The following is a 22,728-nucleotide window of genomic DNA, read 5'->3' as shown; positions in this document are numbered from 1 at the left end:
ATAAAGAACAGTTTTTATTATATAAAACTGCATGCAGGACACTGGGCAGACCACTAGGGACAACGGGGATGTGAAATATTTACATACAGCAATGTAATCTGTAAGATTACATTATACTGTATGTTTACTGTTTGTTTCACTTTTTGAATTTGGCGCCGATCTCCGTGCCCGTGCGTCGCAACGCTCGCAGGGCACGGAGATCGGCGATGTAATGCATCGAGCGAGACACGGCTCGCTCGTACAGCGGGGAGACAACGCTGGATCCGAGGGAGAAGGTAAGTAAACCTCCTCCTGGATCCAGCGATGCAGTCCCGAGTCTGGCTCGGGGATACCGCTTTTGGTATGAAAAATCCACCCCGAGTCAGACTCGGGAATACCGTCAGGGGGGTTAAATACACAAAAACAGGTACTCAAAACTTTTGGATAAAAAAAAAAGGGCTAACTTTACTGTTTTCGTTTTTTTTTTTTTAAATCAGTGTATTTTTTCCCAAAAAATTGCGTTTGAAAGACCTCTGCGCAAATACCACGTCACATAAAATATTGCAACAACCGCTATTTTATTCCCTAGGGTCTCTGCTAAAAAAATATATATAATTTTTGGGGGTTCTAAGTGATTTTCTAGCAGAAAATACTGGATTTTTACTTGTAAGCAATTAGTGTCAGAAAAGATTTAGTCTTTAAATGGTTAAACTGAGAACTCTACACACTGAGTTCAGTCCATTGAAGAAGAAACATTGTATCTCTTTGATCTTTTCTTGGCAGCCCAGAGAGGAGGAAAGTCGCTTCACTGATTAACTTCAGGCAACTTACATTGACTTCTATTACCGAAGTAGCGCTGAACATATAATCGGCCTTTTTATCAGCACAATCCGCCGATGCCGATTAATTAAAAAATGCCAAATATCGGCCGACCTCTAGTCTAGATACCCCTAGAGTGCACTCTAGCAGTATAGTGTACTAGTGACAGGAAAATTATTGCAACACTATTTACCATTGCTGTTAATTTGTGCATTTGTGATTGTTCATGCTAATTAGCAGGTTACTGGGTAAAAGACTATTAAACTATATTGAGCTCTATACCAAACATATTTAAATGGACTTCATCTTGGGTCAAGCAGAGCCTGTTTAGGGCCCTGGTTCCCATGCTTGGCCCACATTTTGCATGAGGGCAGTGTAGAGACAGGTCACCTGTCAGGGCCTGGACTTGACCCTGGTACCTCTGCTGTGTCTGTTGCTGACTCTTCTCACTGAGCTATCTGAAATGCTGGGCAGTTCCCTGTCTGATAATGGGGAGTACTCTGAATGGTCAGGGGTGGGTAGTGGGGTCCCCCAGGTTTCTGTGCTGGGACCAATCATATTTAATTTGTTCATAAATGACCTGGAGGATGGGGTAAACAGTTTAATATCTGTATTTGTGGACAATACTAAGATATGCAGGGCAATAACTTCTCCGCAGATTGTGGAAACCTTGCAAAAAAGAAAAATTTAAAATAATGTATTTGGGTGGCAAAAATATGAATGCAATCTATACACTGGGGGGAGAACCTCTGGGGGAATCCAGGATGGAAAAGGACCTGGGGTGATAGGCTACCTAGTAGATGAGAGGCTCAGCAATAGCATGCAATGCCAAGCTGCTGCTAAGAAAGAAAACAGAATATTGGCATGCATTAAAAAGGGGATCAACTCCAGAAATAAAACGATAATTCTCCCGCTCTACAAGACTCTGGTCCGGCCGCACCTGGAGTATCCTGCCCAGTTCTGGACACCAGTCCTCAGGAAGGATGTACTGGAAATGGAGCGATTACAAGGGCAACAAAGCTAATAAAGGGTCTGGAGGATATTAGTTATGAGGAAAGGTTGCGAACACTGAACTTATTCTCTCTGGAGAAGAGATGCTTGAGAGGGGATATGATTTCAATGTACAAATACCGTACTGGTGACCCCACAATAGGGATAAAACTTTTTTGCGGAAGGGAGTTTAACAAGACTCATGGCCACTCATTAAAATTAGAAGAAAATAAGTTTAACCTTAAACTATGTACAGGGGTTTTACTGTAATGCGGCAAGGGTGTGGTTTTCCCTTCTACAGGCGGTGGTCTCAGCACGGGGGGCATTCAAAAAACTATTAGATAAGCACCTGAATGACCACAACATACAGGGATATAGAATGTAATACTGACATATAATCACATACATTGGTTGGACTTGATATGGACTTGTGTCTTTTTTCAACCTCACCTACTATGTAACTATGTAACTATGATACATTAGACAACCTTGCCTTGTGCCTTGACTTTTGCTGAACCTTGAACTCTTTGCTATTTCCATGAACTTCCTGATTGAAACCACGTCTCTGCACTTTCTGTTTGCCAGATTATTGGGCTCTCTTCAGCCAGTATCTCGCTCTCATCTTCCCTGCTGCCATCCATATTGTACTACTACTCGTTATCGCCCCTTGGCTTGTTCCTTGACTACGCTTCTGCCTGATCCCAACCTGCAACTATTTGTTACTGAACTTTGGCTTGTTTTACTTACTATTCTTCTGTTTGATCCTTACCTGCTTATCCACTTCTTGATCCCGGTTTGCTCACCTCCTGGTGGGGCAATCCTGAGGACCACGACCTGGTACTAACATACAGACAAATTTATCTCCACCATCAGGAGCTCTGGTGAACACTGGTTGTTACTTAGACTTCACACCTCAGATGAGCCTGTGTCAGCCATCAAGGTAACTGCCTGTGTACCTGTCCTGCTGGTCGGTGGTAGTCCCACTACTGTTATAGCGACTGGTTTTTGAGCCTGACACCTGATCGTGACACTACCAGTCTGACAGGGATAGTGATTAGCATCAGGGAGAGGTTTTAGATGAGTAATAAAAGGATAGGGACATGTCATCCTTCCTGCCAGGAGGGAGGGGGGGACAGGAGCAAGCAGGGATCACAAATGGAGCCACTGAGATGTTGCCAGGGGAGGGGGGGTGAAGAAAGAGAGGAACCTAGCCCACTCCTCCAGCCACTCTGTACTTGCTCAGAGTGGTGGGGGATGAGCAAGAAGAGCGTGTGCACACCTGGCAGAACACCCGGCTACAATTAAACGTTTTTTTTCCATAAATAACCCTTTTTTGTAGGACCCAGGTCGCCCTTTTTGGCTTTCTCGTCTAGGTGATATTGATGTACGCCCTTTACCCAAAACTTCCTGGGATACTCACTTCATGCATGCCAGGAGGCTTCAAGTCAATCACCACAACAATGTGCATGCCCAGCTGCACATCTTCGGTGGGCCGGCTACAGGTACCCAGAGGAGTCAGCCAGCCCCTGATGACATAAAAGAAGATACAAAAAAAAGGTGCAAAACCCATTATGCACCAGTGGAGATAACACCAGACAATGCTGGATTCACTGGGCATCTAAGTATGTTTTTTGAGGACAACTTAGAAGTCAAGATAAGAAGGGAAGAAAAAAATGGAGGAGGGAAGATTTTCTTTAACCTTTTCGCTGCCACCAATTTATGTCACATGTCAGCAACAGTGGGAGGTTTTACACACACTCATATACCTATAACAATCTGTCAACTCTCTCTCCGGTGAAGCTCCCTCCTCATTCATAGCCAGTGAGCCAATGAGGAGCGAGAGGGGACACACAGAGCAGCAGCTTGGAAGCAAGCCTGCAATGGTAAGCTGTTTGCTCAGCAGCTCGGAAGCAAGCCTGCAATGGCAAGCTGTTTGCTCTGGGGGCACTTGGCAGGAGGGAGGGGCCAGTAGCTCCAGCGGGGAACCCTAGAAGAGGAGGATCAATATAACATTTGTTATTTAAAAAAAACTTGCCTTTAACCACTTCAGCTCCGGACCAATAAACACCTTAAGGACCAGAGGTCTTTTTGCAATTTCGCACTGCGCTGCTTTAACTGGTAATTGCGCGGTCATGCAATATTGCACCCAAACAAAATTTGCGTCCTTTTCTTCCCACAAATAGAGCTTTCTTTTGATGGTATTTGATTGCCTCTGCGATTTTTTTTTTTTGCGATATAAATGGAAAAAGAGCGAAAATTTTGAAAAAAATAGATATTTTCTTCTTTTTGTTATAAGAAAAATCGAATAAACTAAATTTTAGTCATACATTGAGGGCAAAATTTATTCAGCCACATGTCTTTAGTAAAAAAAATGTCAATAAGCATATATTTTTTGGTTTGCGCAAAAGTTATAGCGTCTACAAACTAGAGTACATTTTCTGGAATTTACACAGCTTTTAATTTATGACTGCCGATCTCATTTCTTGAGGTGCTAAAATGGCAGGGCAGTACAAATCCCCCCCCAAATGACCCCATTTTGGAAAGTAGACACCCCAAGGAAATTGCTGATGGGTATGTTGAGCCCATTGAATATTTTTTTTTTTGTCCTAAGGGATTGAATAATGACAAAAAAAAATAAAATAATTTTTTTTACAAAAAGTTGTCACTAAATGATATATTGCTCACACATGCCATGGTTATATGTGGAATTGCACCCCAAAATATATTCCGCTACTTCTCCCGAGTATGGGGATACCACATGTGTGGGACTTTTTGGGAGTCTAGTCGCGCACGGCACCCCGAAAACCAATCACCACCTTCAGGATTTCTAAGGGTGCAAATTTTTGATTTAACTCCTCACTACCTATCACAGTTTCGAAGGCCATAAAATGCCAAAATAGCACAAAACCCCCCCAAATGACCCCATTTTGGAAAGTAGACACCCCAAGCTATTTACTGAGAGGCATGTTGAGTCCATGGAATATTTTATATTTTGCCACAAGTTGCGGGAATATTACAAACTTTTTTTTTTTTGCACCAAGTTGTCACTAAATGATATATTGCTCACACATGCTATGGGCATATGTGAAATGACACCCCAAAATACATTCTGCTGCTTCTCCCGAGTACGGGGATACCACATGTGTGGGACTTTTTGGGAGTCTAGTCGCGCACGGCACCCCGAAAACCAATCACCACCTTCAGGATTTCTAAGGGTGCAAATTTTTGATTTAACTCCTCACTACCTATCACAGTTTCGAAGGCCATAAAATGCCAAAATAGCACAAAACCCCCTCAAATGACCCCATTTTGGAAAGTAGACACCCCAAGCTATTTACTGAGAGGCATGTTGAGTCCATGGAATATTTTATATTTTGCCAAAAGTTGCGGGAATATTACAAACTTTTTTTTTTTTGCACAAAGTTGTCACTAAATGATATATTGCTCACACATGCTATGGGCAGAAGTCAAATTACACCCCAAAATAAATTCTGCTGCTTCTCCCGAGTACGGGGATACCACATGTGGGGGACTTTTTGGGAGCCTAGCCACGTACGGGACCCCGAAAACCAAGCACTGCCTTCCGGATTTGAATATAAAATGCTATAAAAAACAAACTAACCAGAGTCACCCGTAACACTTATACGGTGATCAGTGGTGAAAGGGTTAACTAGGGGCAATCAGGGGGTTCAAATTTTTATTAGGTAGTATATGGGGGTCCCTGGCGCTATATAAAAACCTGACGGGGAACCTAAATAACTAACTGGCTAACCAGCGTCACCAGTGACACTTATACTGTGATCGCTGGTGAAAGGGGGTGAAAGGGTTAACTAGCAGCAATCAGGGGGTTAAAACCATTATTGGGTAGTATATCGGGGTACCTAGCGCTATAAAAACCTGGCGGTGAACCTAAAAAAATAACTAGCTACCTAGCGACACTAGCGACACTGATGCAGCGCTCAGAAAAATTATCGCTTAGTGACACTGGCAAAAGGGGGTGAAAGGGTTAACTAGCGGAAATCAGGGGGTTAAAACCATTATTGGGTAGTATATCGGGGTACCTAGCGCTATAAAAACCTGGCGGTGAACCTAAAAAAAGAACTAGCTACCTAGCGACTGTAGCGACACTAATGCAGCGATCAGAAAAACGATCGCTTAGTGACACTGGCAAAAGGGGGTGAAAGGGTTAACTAGCGGCAATCAGGGGGTTAAAACCATTATTGGGTAGTATATCGGGGTACCTAGCGATATAAAAACCTGGCGGTGAACCTAAAAAAATAACTAGCTACCTAGCGACACATGCAGCGATCAGAAAAATGATCGCTTAGTGACACTGGCAAAAGGGGGTGAAAGGGTTAACTCTAGGGGCAATCAGGGGGTTAAATCTTTATTGGGGGGTGATAGGGGGCTACCCTGGACCTAACACTAACTGTCCTGACAGTTTTTACTGTCACAACTGACACTGAATACATTGATCAGTAAAGAAATGATCAATGCAATCAGTGACACTGCGACTGCGGGGGGAGGGGGGGCGGGGGGGGTTCGGGGGGCGATCGGGGGGGGGGTTTGTGTGCCTGTGTGTACCTACATGTCAGTGTAGTGTTGGTGCACACTTACTTTTAGTCTTCTCCTCGTAGTCCGGTCAAAAAGACCACCCCGAGGAGAATGACATCACTTCCTCCTTCCTGTGTAAACAATACACAGGGGAGGAAGCTTCTCATTGGCCAGGAGCGATCCAGAGGGGGTGGCCGAAAACCAACGGCCATCCCCTCATCACGGAGCGCTCCTGGACCGAATCGGACCGCCGTAAACAGCGGGAGGGGGTCCGATCGGACCCCCCACCCGCTGGAAGGCAATCACGTAGATGTACGTGATTGTGCCTGCCTGTGCCATTGTGCTGACGTACAATGGCAATACGGCGGTCCTGAAGTGGTTAATATCACTTGAAGGAAAATCTCCCTAATGATGCTCAGTTGAAAAAAAAAAACTAACAGGAGTTATACATTTTGCTTTTAGTCCTACTTTAGGCAGAGTTCCCATTTGTGTGGCCACGGGTTCGTGCCTGGGGTCCGGTGCATGTCTGTTCACCGTTTCCGGTGCGATTCAGGTCCGAATTTTTCGCACCTGAACTGGACCGAAACACGCACAGGACCCTTTTGCAATCTGCAATCCCCAGACCTGTGAGAACCAGCTCCATTGAGAATTCGCACATATGTGAACCCAGCCTAAAAGTCCACTGCACACCCATCTAAGCCCTTGTACACACGGTCGGAGATTCCGACTACCAAATCCGTCGGAGTAATTCCAATGGATTAATTCCGGAAGAGGTCCGGAAGTGATGTTGCATTCACACGGTCGGACTAAGTTGTCGGAAAATCCGATTGTACATAACGTGATGACGTTATTTCGTTGAGACGGGACTACGTTCAGGCTAGTGGCCAATACCTTTGGTCTAGGAATTTGATCTGAGCATGCGTGGCACTTTGTCCATCGGAGTAGGCTACACATGATCAGAGTGTGTCCGATAGGAGCATTTTGTCGGAAAATTTTACCGGCAAGTTGGAAAACTTGGTCCGACGGATATTCCGACGGAAACAGTCCGATGCAGAACACACACAGTCGGAATATCCGACAAAACAGTCCGATAGGACACATTCCGTTGTACTTGGGCTTAGAATATCCTGTACACAATGTGACAACGCTGCTGTGCAATTTCACTACCAAACAAATAGCATTGTCACCCTATTACAGGAAGTGAACAAAAATATCAGATCTGCTGGCAAGATCAACAGGTAATGAAACAATTTTGAATGGGAGACTCAAAAAAAAACAAAAAAACAAAAACTGATGTGTTAATGCTAGTGGCATACTGCATTGTATTTGTCATTTTTGATTTTGCTTATAGTTCTACTTTAAAATTCTGCTATAATCCACAAAAACATGTCATTTTCCAAGCCTTCATTACATATGAAATAATATTTATCTAATTCACATGGAAGTACACAGGGATTCCTCATAACATATTAATAAGTCTCCAACTTCCTGTCTCTTTTTGATATTCTAATCTATACTCCTTTAAGATCTATTACTGTAGAGCTATCAAAGGGGAAGCTGCAGGGCATCAATGAATATATAACCACCTCTAACCTAAAGGTTCAACCACATGATCATATTATGGTTCCACATAAGGATCCCATTGCATCTCTTCCCGTTCTTGCTAATTAGCATCTCTGAGAATAATCTGAGACAAAATACCTGCTGATTACCACCACTAATGCACGCCGAGTCAAGAGAGACATGTGACTTATTCCAGGAACATCAAGGATATTGGAAGTGACTGACATCCAAGTAGACAAATTAACTAAGATAATGTTATAGGTCTTCAAATAATCATGACTGCTAATTGCTCTGGGGGCCATTAAATAACCAAAAAGGTTAATTGCTATGCCATTTGGGCTATAAGTCTAAAAAATTAAAGGTGAAACCCGGGGATAAAAAAGCGTTCCCGTTCCAGCGGGTTCCTGTTTCCACCATAATGGGTTAACCTTCTCGTTATGTCTAGGGAATGATGAACATAGTGATAGCCTTACTTTATTCCTTGCTCCCCTGGCAGCTGATGCACTCCTATGGTGTCTGATGTTGCAGGGCTGCTGGTCCTGCATTGTAAAGGATGACGGGCGAGTTTTGACTGGTGAGGCAGTAAAGAAAAGGGGCTTCTGCAAGAAGAGGTGGAAACCAATAAGAGCAAGGAGTAAAGTATGTATCTCACCTTATTCATCATCCGCCTAGGCAAAACCCTTACAGTCAGGAGGGAGACCCATAGCAAGGGAAAATGTTTATTGTCCCAATGAGTTCCGTCGATAAATTGATTCAGTGCATCTAAAATCAATCAGTATATTAACCTATATATGAAACTCCTCAGTGCATAAAAATTAATAAATCCCAGAAATATATATACAATCTGTTGAAAAAAAAATATATACATAAGTATGTATTGCTGTTTTCGGATCCAGGGCCGTCTTTAATATTGATTGGACCCTGAGCAAAACTTTTTTGCTCTCCACCTGCTCTGAGACATACAATAAATAGCAGCTACACTCAAAATCAGTTTACCGAATCAGATCAGGCAGCTATTGCGATTGGTTGCCAGAGGTTACAGTGTATCATTACTGCTCACTGACTGGTTGCTAGAGGTTACAGCACATGATTTCTGCTTGTTGATTGGTTGCTAGAGATTACTGTGGATATGACCTCAGGGGGGCATGATACATATCAATGCCGCCAGCCGCCCCTATTTACATATGAATGCTGCCACTATTTACATATGAATGCCGGTAATTTACATGTAAACACAGGGTCTGCAGGTGAGTCATCTTTACACAACAATAGTGCAGAGCTGGGCAGCATTAGTAGCAGCACTTCACATTGTGATATTGGGACACAGCACCGGACTAAAACCACAAGGGATGAGGGGATTAAAACCAGTATAGTTGACAAGTATGAGGCAGCTGCTTTGGGCCCCACAACAATGACAGGGCCCAGGGCAGCTGCCCCTTTTGCCCTGCCTTAAAAACGGCCCTGTTCGGATCTAAGTAGCTATGTATCGGTATATATGTGTATTTATGGTCAACGCCCTATGGCCAATACGGATATGGATAACATATAGAGTTAACATAAGACTCACCACATGGACCTGAAAGTGTGCCCTGGTCTGATGGACGGTATACCAAAATAAATTAGAAATTAATATTCTGTGAAGAGAAATGCATTTTTTGAGAAATGCCCTGAAAAGGGGATGGGGGGGGGGGGGGGGTGATATTGCGCACAGGAAATCGACAAAGACCACAGGCGAGCGGGCTGGTTAAATACCCCCCGGGCTCCTCCCATAAATTCAGGCCACCACACTGGCCTTCCTACATATACACACAGTATCTCACAAAAGTGAGTACACCCCTCACATTTATTGCAAATATTTTATTATATTTTTTCATGTGACAACACTGAAGAAATGACACTTTGCTACAATGTAAAGTAGTGAGTGTACAGCTTGTATAACAGTGCAAATTTTCTGCCTCACTCAAAATAACTCAACACAGCCATTAATGTCTAAATCACTGGGAACAAAAGGGAGTACACCCCTAAGTGAAAATGTCCAAATTGGGTCCAAAGTGTCAATATTGTGTGTGGCCACCATTATTTTCTAGCAATGCCTTAATCCTCTTGGGCATGGAGTTCACCAGAGCTTCACAGGTTGCCACTGGAGTCCTCTTCCACTCCTCCATAATGACATCACGGAGCTGGTGGATGTTAGAGACCTTGTGCTCCTCTACCTTCTGTTTGTGAATGCCCCACAGATGCTCAATAGGGTTTAGTCCTGGAGACATGCTTGGCCAATCCATCACCTTTACCCTCAACTTCTTTAGCAAGGCAATGGTTGTCTTAGAGGTGTGTTTGGGGTCATTATCATGTTGGAATACTGCCCTGCGGCCCAGTCTCTGAAGGGAGGGGATCATGCTCTGCTTCAGTATGTCACAGTACATGTTGGCATTCATGGTTCCCTCAATGAACTGTAGCTCCCCAGTGCTGGCAGCACTCATGCAGCCCCAGACCATGACACTCCCACCACCATGCTTGACTGTAGGAAAGACACACTTGTCTTTGTACTGCTCACCAGGTTGCCGCCACACACGCTTCACACCATCTGAACCAAATAAGCTTATTGTGGTCTCTTCAGACCACAGGACATGGTTCCAGTAATCCATGTCCTTAGTCTGCTTGTCTTCAGCAAACTGTATGCAGGCTTTCTTGTGCATCATCCTTAGAAGAGTCTTCCTTCTGGGATGACCATGCAGACCAATTTGATGCAGGGTGCGGTGTATGGTCTGAGCACTGACAGGCTGACCCCCCACCCCTTCAACCTCTGCAGCAATGCTGGCAGCACTCATATGCAGTGTTGGTCATCTTACTTTAAAAAAGTAATTAGTTAAGTTACAAATTACTTCTCCCAAAAAGTAATTGCGTTAGTAACTCAGTTACTACATTGGAAAAGTAATTAGTTACTCAGCAAAGTAACTGTGTCTTTTTTTTTATATTCTAAAGGGCGGGTCTAGTATTACTGTAAGCAAGGGGCGCGTTCCCCCCTGCACGTCTATTTCCCCTCTGTACCCCCCTGCACGTCTATTTCCCCTCTGTACCCCCCTGCACGTCTGTTCCCCCACACATATATCTGTTCCCCCCTGTACCCCACTACACATCTGTCACCCCCCCCCCCCCCACACACATATATCTGTTTCCCCTCTGTACATCTGTCCCCCCCAAACTCACGAATCGGATTGTTCCTCGGATCAGAGTCATGGATTGGATAATTTTTCGGATCAGCAAATAATAATTGAATTTGCAAAAACCTGTGAAAATTCCACCACCATATAGTCCGACTTTAATATCCACAATCTCCCCCACTGTAATATACATCTCCCCCACTGTAATATCCACAATCTCCCCCACTGTAATATACATCTTCCCCACTGTAATATTGGCCGAGTATGGCTGAGCATGGCTGGGTATGGCTGGGTATGGCTGGGTATCACCGAGTATGGCTGGGTATTACCGAGTATTGCAGAGTATGGCAGAGTATGGCTGGGTATTACCGAGAATGGCAGAGTATGGCAGAGTATGTCAGGGTATGTCAGGGTATGGCAGAGTATTGGCAGGGTATGGCAGAGTATTGGCAGGGTATGGCAGAGTATTGGCAGGGTATTGCAGGGTATTGCAGAGTATTGGCAGGGTATTGCAGAGTATTGGCAGGGTATGGCAGAGTATTGGCAGGGTATGGCAGAGTATTGGCTGGGAATGGCAGAGTATTGGCTGGGTATGGCAGAGTATTGTCAGCGTATTGTCAAGTATTGGCAGAGTATTGTCAGGCTATTGCAGAGTATTGTCAGGGTATTGCAGAGTATAGCAAAGTATTGGCAGGGTATTGCAGAGTATTGCAAAGTATTGGCAGGGTATTGGCAGGGTATTGCAGAGTATTGGCAGAGTATTGGCAGAGTATTGCAGGGCATTGGCAGGGTATTGCAGAGTATTGGCAGGGTATTGGAGAGTATTGCAGAGTATTGGCAGGTATTGGCAGGGTATTGCAGAGTATTGGCAGGGTATTGGTAGAGTATTGGCAGAGTATTGCAGGGCATTGGCAGGGTATTGCAGAGTATTGGCAGGGTATTGGAGAGTATTGGTAGGGTATTGGCAGAGTATTGACAGAGTATTGCAGGGTATTGCAGGGTATTGCAGAGTATTGGTAGGGTATTGGCAGAGTATTGGCAGGGTATTGCAGGGTATTGCAGGGTATTGCAGGGTATTGCAGAGTATTGGAGAGTATTGGAGAGTATTGGAGAGTATTGCAGAGTATTGGCAGGGTATTGCAGGGTATTGGCAGGGTATTGGCAGGGTATTGGCAGGGTATTGCAGAGTATTGGCAGGGTATTGCAGGGAATTGCAGAGTATTGAAGGGGTATGGCAGAGTATTGACAGGGTATTGCAGAGTATTGGCAGGGTATTGCAGAGTATTGGCAGGGTATGGAGGGATGGCTGTGACTGCAATTGTCACAGAGCAGTGCTGTGGGCACTACAGATGCAGCCCACAGCGCTGCTGCCATCCGATCTCTCCCCTCCACTGCACAGATCAGTACACAGAGGGGAGAGAGGAATCGGCGTCATCATGACGCCGGTTTGTTTACAAGTGATCGTTCTGTCATTTGACGGAGTAATCACATTGTAAACGGAGGGTGCACCAAGATGGCCGCCGCTCCGGGGATAGGCCAAAGCCGCGGCCTTTCCTAAGGCCGAGTCTGCGGTAGATGTAATTGCGATAACGCCACCAAAGTAGTGGGAACTGCGTTACCATGAGGGGAAGAGTAATCAGTTAGATTACTCGTTACCCTCTAAAGTAACGGCGTTAAGTAACGCTGTTTACTTTAACTCTGCTAGTTACATCACTGCTCATAAGTCTATTTCCCAAAGACAACCTCTGGATATGATGCTGAGCACGTGCATTCAACTGTTTTGGTGGACCATGGCGAGGCCTGTTCTGAGTGGAACCTGTCCTGTTTAACCGCTGTATGGTCTTGGCCACCGTGCTGCAGCTCAGTTTCAGGGTCTTGGCAATCTTCTTATAGCCTAGGCCATCTTTATGTAGAGCAACAATTCTTTTTTTCAGATCCTCAGAGAGTTCTTTGCCATGAGGTGCCATGTTGAACTTCCAGTGACCAGTATGAGAGAGTGAGCGCGATAACACCAAATTTAACACACCTGCTCCCCATTCACACCTGAGACCTTGTAACACTAATGAGTCACATGACACCGGGGAGGGAAAATGGCTAATTGGGCCCAATTTGGAAATTTTTATTTTATTTTATTATTATTATTTTATTTTATTTTACATGAAAAGTTAGAATAAAATATTTACAAAAATGTGAGGGGGTGTACTCACTTTTGTCAGAAACTTTATTAGGTACACCTGTTCAATTGCTTGGTAACACAAATTGCTAATCAGCCAATCGCATGGCAGCAACTCAATGCATTTAGTTATCTATGTGGTGAAGATGACTTGCTGAAGTTCAAACCGAGCATCAGCATGGGGAAGAAAAAGGAGCTACGTTACTTTGAACGTGGCATGGTGGTTGGTGCCAGACGGGCTGGTCTGAGTATTTTAAAAAACTGCTGATCTACTGGGATTTTCACACACAACCATCTCTCGGGTTTACAGAGAATCATCCGAAAAAGAGAAAATATCCAGTGAGTGGAAGTTGTATGGTGGAGTATGCCTTGTTGATGCCAGAGGTCAGATGAGAATGGGCAGACTGGTTTGAGGTGATAGAAAGGCAACAGTAACTCAAATAACCACTCATTACAACCAAGGAATGCACAACACATCGAACCTTGAAGCAGATGGGCTATAGCAGCAGAAGACTACACCGGGTGCCACTCCTGTCAGCTAAGAACATGAAACTGAGGTTACAGTTCGCACAGGTTCACCAAAATTGGACAATAGAAGATTGGAAAAACGTTGCCTGGTCTAATGAGTCTCGATTTCAGCTGCGACATTCAGATGAGGTCAGAATTTGGTGTAAACAACATAAAAGTATGGATCCATCCTGCCTTGTATCAACAGTTCAGGCTGGTGGTGTAATGGTGTTGGGGATATTTTCTTGGCACACTTTGGGTCCCTTATAAATTGAGCATCGTTTAAACACCACGGCCTACCTGAGTATCGTTGCTGACCATGTCCATCCCTTTATGACTGCAGTGTCCCCATCTTCTGATGGCTCCTTCCAGCAGGATAATGTCACCATGTCACAAAGCTCCAATCATATCACCACTGGACAATGAGGTCCCTGTCCTCCAATGGCCTCCACACTCACCAGATCTCAATCCAATAGAGTACCTTTGGGATGTGGTGGAATGGGAGATGGATGTGCAGCCAAAGAAATCTGCAGCAACTGGGTGATGTTATCATGTCACTATGGAGCAAAATCTCTGAGGAATGTTTCCAACACCTTGTTGAATCTATGCCATGAAGAATGAAGGCAAAATGGGGTCCAACCCGGTACTAGCAAAGTGTACATAATAAAGTGGCTGGTGAGTGTATACACAAATATGTTAGATCTGATTCCCAGATAAGGACAAATGAAATAAAATAATATTGAGTGCATTATATTGTTTGTTGGGATACATTTCTACAAATGATCACTAAATTATCATTAGAGTGGCGAGTACAGCTTCTATAAGTAATGTATGTTTGGAAATTGATACAATGTAACAGCTGAGTGTGGAGTGGTGAAATATTCAGACATTCCCGTCATAATATTTTGTGGCTAGTGTAGCCTTTGAAAAGTCAATAGTCAATCAATAGTCATTTTCCTCTGCCATAAATCAAATGTAACCATTAAAGTTTGAGTTAAGTTGGCCTAAAAGGGAACAAAAGCCCACTATAAAAATAAGTAGGTAAAAGCATCCTTACATAGTAACACCATGCTTTTGATACGAATCGAAAATTCCTACGAATTTCTGAAAATTCGTACATTCGTACGAATCCAAAATACGAATTTTTATGCATATGAATTCTGTACGAAATACGAAATTTTGTTTACGAATTTCGGGTTCCAAATTCATAACGAAAAAGTTAATGAACCTAAAAGTTAAAACACCAGGAAGTCAGCACAGCACAGGGATGGTGGGAATCCGTCATAATGGGCACAGCGGGTGTACACTCAGACCCGGGAACACAGCACAGGGATGGTGGGAACCCCTCATAATGGGCACAGTGGGTGTACACTCAGACCCAGGAACACAGCACAGGGATGGTGGGACCCCCTCATAATGGGCACAGCGGGAGTACACTAAGACCCGGGAACACAGCACAGGGATGGTGGGAACCCCTCATAATGGGCACAGCGGGTGTACACTCAGACCCGGGAACACAGCACAGGGATGGTGGGAACCCCTCATAATGGGCACAGTGGGTGTACACTCAGAACCAGGAACACAGCACAGGGATGGTGGGACCCCCTCATAATGGGCACAGCGGGAGTACACTCAGACCCGGGAACACAGCACAGGGATGGTGGGAACCCCTCATAATGGGCACAGTGGGTGTACACTCAGACCCGGGAACACAGCACAGGGATGGTGGGAACCCCTCATAATGGGCACAGCGGGTGTACACTCAGACCCGGGAACACAGCACAGGGATGGAGGTAACCCCTCATAATGGACACAGCGGGTGTACACTCAGATCCGGGAACACAGCACAGGGATGGTGGTAACCCCTCATAATGGACACAGCGGGTGTACACTCAGACCCGGGAACACAGCACAGGGATGGTGGGAACCCCTCATAATGGGCACAGCGGACGTACACTCAGACCCGGGAACACAGCACAGGGATGGTGGGAACCCCTCATAATGGGCACAGTGGGTGTACACTCAGACCCAGGAACACAGCACAGGGATGGTGGGACCCCCTCATAATGGGCACAGCGGGAGTACACTCAGACCCGGGAACACAGCACAGGGATGGTGGGAACCCCTCATAATGGGCACAGCGGGTGTACACTCAGACCCGGGAACACAGCACAGGGATGGTGGGAACCCCTCATAATGGGCACAGCGGGTGTACACTCAGACCCGGGAACACAGCACAGGGATGGTGGCAACCCCTCATAATGGGCACAGCGGGTGTACACTCAGACCCAGGAACACAGCACAGGGATGGTGGGACCCCCTCATAATGGGCACAGCGGGAGTACACTCAGACCCGGGAACACAGCACAGGGATGGTGGGAACCCCTCATAATGGGCACAGCGGGTGTACACTCAGACCCAGGAACACAGCACAGGGATGGTGGGACCCCCTCATAATGGGCACAGCGGGAGTACACTCAGACCCGGGAACACAGCACAGGGATGGTGGCAACCCCTCATAATGGGCACAGCGGGTGTACACTCAGACCCGGGAACACAGCACAGGGATGGTGGCAACCCCTCATAATGGACACAGCAGGTGTACAGATCTGGGAACTCAGCACAGGGATGGTGGTAACCCCTCATAATGGACACAGCAGGTGTACAGATCTGGGAACTCAGCACAGGGATGGTGGTAACCCTATGGGAATTTCTATGCTTAGAAATTTTCTATGAAATTTCGTTAACGAATTTCAGAATTTCGGATCCAAATTCCGTTACAACAGAAACATGACTGGTGTTTTGTTCACAAATCAGAGGAAGTCAACACAGCACAGGGATGGTGGGAATCCCTCATAATGATAAATTCATCATAACAAACTTTCGCTATTTTACAAAAAGTTTACAAATCTAACAAAAATTCGTATTTTGTACGAATCCAAATTGAATTTCGGGCACGAATTACGAAATACAGATTCATTTTCATACAAAACAAAACAAATTTATTGACGGCACACATGTCTAGTTTGTAAATAGTATTTATGACACAATTGCTCAGTGATGCTGTACCGGCATTTTATGCGTTTTTTGCAAACAGTGGTATGGGGCCCAACCACCATCACCACCACCAAACACACACACAATGCAAGGGTTACAGCCCTTACTGGCCATAGATGGCCATAGATGAATTGTTTTTGATCAGCCACCTGGCTGATCAAAAAACAAAAAAAAAAGAAACAAAACAAAAAAACCAATGGAATTCCCCATCTACTGTACATCTTCAAGGTGGATGAAGAAATCCTCGCTAATGTATTCTGACAGCAAGGATCTCTCCGCTTTCTTATGTGTCAGACATGAATGCAGCCAATACCTGCACAAGCACCAGGGTGTATTTATCTGGAAGCGATATGCCCCGTACACACGATCGGACTTTCCGACAACAAAATTGTGGAATTTTGTTCGAAGGTTGTCTTTCATACACACGGTCACACAAATGTTGGCCAACAATTACGAACGTAGTGACGTACAAGACGTACGGCGAGCCGATAAAAAGGAAGTTCAATAGTCATGTGATATCTCCATTACGAATGCTAGTTTTACAAGACCGAGCGATTCCGGCTCGTCCTTGATTCCGATGCGTGTTTTTATTTTGGACTTTTGTCCGACGGACTTGTGTACACACGATTGGAAAGTACAACCACCATCTACATTGATGTGTAATACGTTCACATTAAACAATGTTAAAATGTACTTTTAGATGAATTTTGTATGTCCATGTTAATGGTGCACAAAGTGCAGTGACAGGGTGTATAATGCCGGCCATACACGGTTCGAATTTCGAAAGAATTTTCTTTCGAAAATCGTATCTAAGAATTTTAGGATGAATTTCGCACCATTAGTGGGCTGCAGCAACAGCCGATTTTCGTGCGTAAATAAAATTTGAGAAATCGGACATGTTGGAAATTTTTAGAAAAACAAACGATTTTCTAATCAATGATGGGAGAATCGTGCGAGAAACGTAATAAGAAAAGAAAATGTACGGAGATAAAAGAAGATTCCCAGCCAAGAAAATTCTTTTCTGTAGCAACATGAGGTGAAATTGAAGGCTTGGTCGGCCGAATTTCGAAAATCAATGGTGGCATCATTGGATCACAAAAAAAACGAATTTTCTGATTTTTGAAAAGAAAATTCGTTCAAAATTCGACCGTGTATGGCCTGCATAACACATGGTCATCTTCTGAAGGAAAAGGATTCTAGCCTTGAACGTCCCGGAGCAATGCCAATGACGGGGACAAGGTACTTGTTGTCCACCCAGCTGAAACTAGGCAGACTTCATTCTTCAGGCCACCCATAGAGGAGGCAAGGTTCCACCAAAGTACTAGGTGGAGCTTTCAAAGGGACACTTCGTGGGAGGAGGAGAACCTAACCATAAGCCTACCTGTCCTGCGTGTTCCTACTCCATAGGGAGAAACAGTCTCAGCAGATATAAGTCATTCTCCTTCTTTTTTTTTATTTCCAATGATTGAACTGTTATTGAACATTTTTTTTTTCTTTTTAAACTACCTACACAATAAGGCAGGAGCATACCTAAGGCAATTGCAACCTGGACCCATGCGTGTGCCCCCTTGTGTACGCTTGGATAGGAGGAGTGACAGCTGCATATAGAGGAATCAATTTCTCCATTTTCCTCCTGCAGCCACTGAATGCCCACTTCTCCTCCTCTCCCTCCTTAAGCGGCTGCTGGAGAAAAATGGAGTGGTCAAAATGCTTTATATGCAGCCGCCCCAGCTGCTCTATCTATCCAGCTTCCTTCTGCTGCTCCCCTCCTTGTGCTCCCCAGCCCCCCTGTGCTCTTTCTGCCCCCCATCCCCCACAATCCACCACAACAGTCGGGTTGCCCCCTCCCCTCTTCTGCTGGCTGCTGAGGGGTATTTGTCAGGATGGAGAGTGGGGAAGGGGATAGTAAATGTGTTATTTACCTGTCACTTCATTTTCTGAATGGAGAGTTTGCTTCAGTTTGTGAATGGTCAGGAGGCTGTTTAACCACTTGACCACTGGGCACTTAAACACCCTTAACCACTTGCCGCCTGCCCTATAACAAAAACAGGGCGGCAAAGTGGTTTCAAAATCCTGACCGGACGTCATATGACGTGATCAGGATCTTGAGCCGCTGCGATCGTTGTTGCGGGGTGTCAGTCTCCGACGGAGACTCTTTACCACATGATCAGACGTGTCCAATCACTGCTGATCACAGTGTAAATAGGAAGAGCCGGTGATCGGCTTTTCCTCACTCGCGTCCGTCAGACGCTGACGCTGTGCTGATCGATTATCAGTGCAGCCCCCCGAGGATGCCCACACTGGACCACCAGGGATGCCACCAGACCACCAGGGATGCCCAGCACAAGGTATGCCACCCTAGACCACCAGGGATTCCAGTCAGTGCCCACAATGGATGCCAATCAGTGCCCACAATGGGCATCACTGATTGGCATGCATTATTGTTTGGCACTGATTGGCATCCATTAGTACAGTATAATACAATACAATGCCGCCTATCAGTGCCCATCTGTGCCGCCTATCAGTGCCCATCCATGCCACCTATCAGTACCCGTCCATGCCCATGTGGGCCGCCTATCCCTGCCCATCCGTACCGTCTATCCATGCCCATCCGTACCGCCTATCCATGCTAATCCGTGCTAGCTATCAGTGCCAATTTGTGCTACCTATCAGTGCCCATCCGTGTCACTCATCAGTGCCACCTATCAGTGCCACCTATAAGTGCCACATATTAGTGTCCATCAATGCCACCTCATCAGTGCCACTTCATTGGTGCCCCCTTATCAGTGCCCATTAGTGTAGCCCCATCAGTGCCGATCAGTGAAGGAGAAAACGTACTTATTTACAAAGTTTTGAAACCGAAACAAAAAAAAACATTTTTTTTTCAAAATTGTCGGTATTTTTTTATTTGTTTAGCAAAAAATAAAAACCGCAGAGGTGATCAAATACCACCAAAAGAAAGCTCTATTTGTGGGAAAAAAATGATAAAAATTTAATTTGGGTACAGTGTAGCATGACCGCGCAATTGTCATTCAAAATGCGACAGCGCTGAAAGCTCAAAATTGGTCTGGGCAGGAAGTTGTTTAAGTGCCTGGTATTGAAGTGGTTAATAACCAGACCAATTTTCAGCTTTTGGTGCTCTCACATTTTGAATGACAATTATTCAGTCGTGCAACACTGTACCTACATGAAATTTTTGTCCTTTTTTTCACACAAATAGAGCTTTCTTTTGGTGGTGGAAAAATCAGCCCTTGCGCCACTAAGTGATAAATGTGACTAAAGTAAATCAATGTCTAAACTACTAATACATAAATGGAAAAAAATAAAATAGATAAATATATCAAATGTAAACCACTGAGTGATATAAAGTGCACTTGCTAATAAATAGTGCAAAAAATGCAGCAAGACAAAATAGTGAACACAAACTATCAAATAATTAATAATCAAAAAAGAGTCCTGCGCAAATCGTGCCACTCATATATTATAATCAAGGAACTCAAAATAATACTACGTGAAAAAATCAACATATAAAAAGGAAAAAAATGTCCATAAAAAAGCACAAATATAAGTAAAAATAAATGGAAAAAGGACCAATGATGCAAAGTCCACTAATCCGGGCTCCCAGAACTCTCACCTTAAGATGGAGTAAACAAGCTGATCAAAAAAGCATCCCAGGAATCTCTCATTTCATTTACTATATTTAGCCATCAAGGAAATCCAGATGAGGGATGTAATAATAAAATTCCGCCACTAGAGGGCCAATCCTAGCATATTGGCTTTGCACTGTGGATCCTCAGATATATTCTGTAGTGTATGGCTCAAAACAAGAGGGGAAGGGGAAGGAGAGAGAGAGAGGAGACTCCAATGGTGTAGTATTTAAAATAAGCAGATCGATTTATTAAAACAATATCAAAGACTCTCACATTCAAAACAGAATGAATAGCACAGTAAGGAAGATGGTTGTGTGGCGTCTTCCGCCAGTCTTACTCTACTTCCACTCCCTACGCGTTACGTCATACCACATGACTTCTTCATGGGGATTTCTTTTGGTGGTATTTAATCACCGCTGGGTTTTTTATTTTTTGTGCTATAAAAGAAAAAAGACAGAAAATTCTGTAAAAAAATGAATTTTTCTTTGTTTCTGTTATAAAACTTAGCAGATTAATAATGTTTCTTCATAAATTTTGGTCAAAATTTATACTACTACATATCTTTGGTAAAAATAAGTACAAATTGGTGGATATTATTTGGTCTTTGTGAAAGTCCACAAGCTATTGTGCCAATATCTGAAAATTGATCACACCTGAAGTACTGACAGCCTCATTTCTTGAGACCCTAACATGCCAGAAAAGTACAAATACCCCCAAATGACCCCTTTTTGGAAAGAAGACAATCCAAGGTATTTAGTAAGAGGCGTGGTGAGTTTTTTGAAGTTGTAATTTTTTCCCACAATTCTTTACAATATCAAGATTTTTTTTTTTTCCTTTTTTTTCACAAAATTGTCATATTATCAGTTTATTTCTCACACACAGCATATGCATACTACAAATTACACCCCAAAACACATTCTGCTATTACTCCCGAGTATGGCGATAACACATGTGTGAGACTTTTACACAGCCTGGCCACATACAGAGGCCCAACATGCAGGGAGCACCATCAGGCGTTCTGGAGCACCCAGGTCAAATGTAAAAATCATCATTTACTTGCTAGAAAATTAGATGGAACCCCAAAACATTATATATGTTTTTTTAGCAAAGACCCTAGAGAATACAATGGTGGTCGTTGCAACTTTTTATCTCGCACGGTATTTGCACAGAAATTTTTAGAATTTTTAGATCGCTTTTTTTTGGAAAAAAAAAAGTTTTGTGCTTTAAAAAAAACAAAACAGTGAAGTTAGCCCAAATTTTTTTGCATAATGTGAAAGATGAAGTTATGCTAAGTAAATAGATACCTAACATGTTACCCTTCAAAATTGCACACGCTTGTGGAATGGCGCCAAATGTCGCTACTTAAAAATCCCCATAGGCAAAGTTTTAAATTTTTCTACTGGTTACATGTTTTAAGTTACAGAGGAGGTCTAGGACCAGAATTATTGCTCTCGCTCTAACGTTCGTAGTGATACCCCACATGTGTTGTTTGAACACCGTTTTCATATGTGGGCGGGACATACGTATGTGTTTGCTTCTGCATGCGAGCTCACGGGACAGGGGCGCTTTAAATTTTATTTTACTTTTTATTGTTAATTTTACTTTATTTATTTTAGTTTGACACTTTTGCCCCCAAAAATAAATTTTTGATCACTTTTATTCCTATTACAAGGAATGTAAACATCCCTTGTAATAGGTATATAGCATGACAGGTCCTCTTTACAGTGAGATGTGGGGTCAATAAGACCCCACATCTCACCTCTAGGCTGGGAAGCCTGAAATAAAACAAAAAAAATAAAAATTCTGGCTTTGATCGTATTGGCGAGTCGGTAGAAGCAACAGAGGGCAGCGGGAGGGGGCTGATGTCCCCTCTCGCCTCCTGTAAGAACGATCAAGCAGCAGAACAGCCACAATGATCTTTCTTATGGTATAGGGAATCGCCGGCTGAAAAATCTGATATCTGAATGATGCCTGTAGCTGCACCCATCATTCAGATATCCCCGCACAAATTCAAAGACGTCATATGACGGCCGGGGGGGGGGGGGAGTGGTTAAAAATATTTTTTTTTTTAAACACAAAGTTGTCCATTTATACAATATTTCTAACACATAGCATCTACATACCAAAAATGACACCCCAAAATAGATTCTCCTACTCCTCCTGAGTATGGCGATACCACATGTGTGAGACATCCACAGCCTGGTCACATACAGAGGCTTAGTACCGCCGAGCATGGCTGAGCATGGCCGAGTATTGCAGAGTATTGCAGGGTACC

Source organism: Lithobates pipiens, unplaced genomic scaffold, assembly GCF_037356315.1.
Source record: "Lithobates pipiens isolate NorthernLeopardFrog02 unplaced genomic scaffold, aLitPip1_a1.2 Scaffold_19, whole genome shotgun sequence".
In the NCBI taxonomy this organism is placed as follows: domain Eukaryota; kingdom Metazoa; phylum Chordata; class Amphibia; order Anura; family Ranidae; genus Lithobates; species Lithobates pipiens.
Note: the sequence above shows the minus strand (reverse complement) of the source record.